The 3,857-nt window shown below is 37.6% G+C and overlaps 1 pseudogene; it reads right to left on the reverse strand.

Annotated features, from left to right (window-relative positions):
- Window positions 1–1,121: 1,121 nt before the first annotated feature.
- Window positions 1,122–3,857, reverse strand: part of LOC103460839 (GTPase IMAP family member 4 pseudogene) — an 8,360-nt pseudogene continuing 5,624 nt past the window's right edge.

Consider the following 3,857-nt stretch of genomic DNA (forward strand, 5'->3'; position numbering starts at 1 on the left):
AATTTTATATCAGTTCTAGTTTAAGTGTGGCTTTATAATAGAACAATTAAAATCATTGATTATACAATAAATACCACAACAAACAGGATGTTTCTCTAAATGTTTGCTCATGATTGTGGTCAGTTTTTGTTTCTAATAATCTGTTAAAGTCACTAAATAAGGAGAGGTATGTGCACAAAGACTAAATGAAAAGATTTTTTTTTTCTTGTAAACATTCATTCATAGTATTTATACAAAAGAGGAAGACCGACTTAAATCATTGTCAACATGCAAAGTGTTCAGAGGGACTTATAAACCAGCAACAGTTTTATAAAGTCTATTCTCTTTGTAAAAGAGAATAGACTTTGCAAAGTCTAAAGCACAAAACTGGTGTTATGTGCTTTACCTTTAGTCAGAATGTGAGCAGCAGCATTTTGGATCAGCTGCAGCTGGAGGACTGATTTTTTAGTCAGACCTGTAAAGACACTTTTGCAGTGATCAATGTGACTGAAGATAAACACCTGGATGAGTTTCTCTAGATCTTGCTGAGGCATTAGTCCTCTAATCCTTGAAATGTTTTTCAGGTGACAGAATGTCGACTGTAACTGTCTTTATGTGCCTCTAAAGGTTCAGGTCACAGTTCGTCACTACACCCAGGTTTCAGCCTGATCTCTCTGGTTTCCAGCTGAAGCTGTGTGTTGACTCTACAATCGTTCCTCRGACCAAAGATAACTTCAGTTTTGTTTCTGTTCAGCTGGAGAAAGATTTGGCACATCCACACATTAATCTGTTCTAAGCATCTATTCAGTGGTTGGATGGGTTCAGAGTCACCTGGTGACATCGTAAGTAATGTATCATCTGCATAGTTATGGTAGCCAGTTTTATTTCCTGCTATAACCTGAGCTAGTGGGAGCTTTAAGTAAGAGGGGCCCAAAGATTGGAGGGCCAGGGTAGTCRGTGTTAATTCACTTAAAAACTAAACAATAAACAGGGCAATATGCTATGTAAGCCAAAGAGCCACTTGCATCAGCCCCATCTAGAACCGTCCACGTGTCATAATTTGTGGTATTAGTGAGGTGAGGAAGAACGCAGGGAGGATCCAGGATGAAGATGATAATGAAATAATCCAAACAGAACAGAATTCAAGCATGCTGCACAGGAAGCAACAGGGACAACAGAGATGCACACAAGATGAGGATCCSACAAGAGACAAAGACAACAGGTGGGACTAAATACACTGGCAGAGTAATCAAAGAAACGAGACACAGCTGGGATCAATCAACAGGGAAGACAGAGGAGACTCACGGGTACAGACTAATAAACACAGAAAAACCTCAAAATAAATACACATAAACACAGATCATGACACAATGGGCTGCAGGTCWGTCTGCTGCATTTTGTTAGCATGTTTTTGTCATTCTTACAGCTTGACAGGAAGTCAGGTTATCCAAACCAGTAAACCACATTAAAAAAATTGTGAAAAAACACATTAAATGACCACTGAACACTGTATTCATAAAATGTATCACCATTTTTAAATAAAACACACAGGAGCAAGCTGTTTTAATGTAAGAATTAATGTATCCTCTTCACAATATGTTTTTATTTACTGTTAACCTGTTAGTGTGATTTGTTCTGTAAATGGCCATTGATATTCCATCCATCCATCCATTTTCTTTACACCCTTGTCCTTTCGTGGGGTCGGTTGCTGGTGCCCATCTCCAGCTAACGTTCCGGGCGAGAGGCGGGGTCACCCTGGACAGGTCGCCAATCTGTCGCAGGGTCATTTATATTATATTGGACAATATTATATATGAAAAATCATGTCATTCAAACTCAACATCTTAACCAATTAATCAAACCATAACAGTCCACTAAAGACAATGAAGAACTTGATCAATTACAGCAAAATGTTCTGCACCATATCAGTCTCAAGAGATGATTGAGGGATGAAGAGACACTGTTGTCTGGCTCTTTTATTTTGGAAAATAGCATAAATTAAACAATTTTAAAACCTTTTTGTTTTTACTCAGGTTGTCTTTGCCTGATATTAAAACTTATTTGACTTGAAATGTTTAAGTATGACAATGAAGAAAAAACAGAAGGAATTAGTATGTGGATAAAAATATTTCTTCACTGTAATTTAGTCAGTTTATACCAAGAGGTGAAATCCTTCCAAATATTGATCTGTTGTTCTTCACAGTGAAGCAAGACATTTTGTCTTGCTTAAAACTCTGCATCCAGTCTTACTTTAATGTGGATTCACTTTTTTCCTCTACTTCTCCTTCTACTAGCTCTCCATGTAACCGTTAATKTGAGTTTCCTAAGTCTKTCAAGTTTTAACATGTCCAGTATTGAGCTGAACTCTGCTAAAGCTGCAGCCAGCCAAGTTTCACAGAGGAGTTTAACGGCTGCTCTCCTTCTTTGTTGCACTCGTTTCTGATCCAGTTTATTTTTTGTGACTCATTCAAGTCCTAAGGGTGTTTTTCACATTGTTTAGTCCAAAGCAACCTATTAAAACTTTTAATTTTCTGGACCAATGCACTGTTGCTATTTTACCACCATCAAAGAACATGTAAAGTAAAATTGCTCAGTAAGTCCAATGTCCACACCATGTTTTAGATTTTTCTTTATGCGTGATATTTATTAGTAAGTCATTGTTTGACAGGGATCAGTTACAGCTTGATGCAGCAATCAGGTGATAATATTGAATCAAATGATTATAATATGGAATCAATTCTATCTAAATATCTTTCCCKAACTCTGAAACTGATAGAGACAAATAGGAGACTTTGAAGGATGGAGGACGGCAACTCAACCCAGATACACACAGGCCATGACGTGATGATGACTGAGGTCCATCCTGGAGTGTGTGGGATGAAGCAGGCAGCTGGAGGAAAGCAGCAGGAAAGTCGAGGGGGCTCTCTGGTTCCTCCGTTTCTAAACGATGACTATTATCCTTGTCAGACTAAAGAGTCTTTATCTTTGCCTTGATAACTGGGGGCCAACATCTTCGCCGATGTTAGAGGTCTGATTCAGAACTGCAGTCTTTGGGTAATCCTGGGGTAGTTTCCTCATATGCATGACAGGCCCCTGCTGTTCTGTAGATCTTGGATCCTCTTGGCTTTTATTCAGGGCCTCTGAACTTTCTTGGTGTGGCGAGATGACTGCATGGAAGGAAAGTCTGTTCTTTCTCTGCTTTATTTCAGACTTTATGGGCTCTGCTGCTGCTGACACACAGTCTAGCCAATGGCAGCTCGCAGAAGGAGAATGAAGTGGATTTTATCTATTTCTCAGCAGTTTGAGTTTCTTTTTCTCATTTTGTGATTAACTTTCATTTGTCATTTCTTATTCAGAAAAAGGAGACAATCAATATCAACTGAATTCTAACAGTACTCTAAAAAAATTTTAATAAAAAAAATCAGTTCAAATAATGATCACAAAGCAAAAATTATTGCAGAATTTGCAAGAAGTCCAAGAATATTGAAGCGGAAATCATTGGCTTAAACATGAGCTAAGTACATCTACTGTTATTTTGCATTTATGCTAACATTGCTAAAAAATATATAAATTTCCCAAAATGCAGTTTCTAAAAGCTAAGATCTCTCTGTGCAATGAGCCTGAGCTCTGTGTTCATGAACTTCAGAAAAAATTCCYGGACACAACATSGATGTTCTGGCTGAGTTTCAAAGGGGCAGTATTATCTAAAATCAACTTTTTTTTGTTTGTYTTTTGGTTTTTAGCTTAAAAATTGTTCACTCATCAAAACCATACCAGAGGTGTTTGAATTCTTTGAGGAATTCAAATCAGGAATATTTGTTTAAATTCCTCAAACATTCCTTGTGCTTGATTAATTTTTGTGTTTAGGGGTGCCTAAA

This window comes from Poecilia reticulata, unplaced genomic scaffold, assembly GCF_000633615.1.
Source record: "Poecilia reticulata strain Guanapo unplaced genomic scaffold, Guppy_female_1.0+MT scaffold_307, whole genome shotgun sequence".
NCBI classification, from domain to species: Eukaryota; Metazoa; Chordata; class Actinopteri; order Cyprinodontiformes; family Poeciliidae; genus Poecilia; species Poecilia reticulata.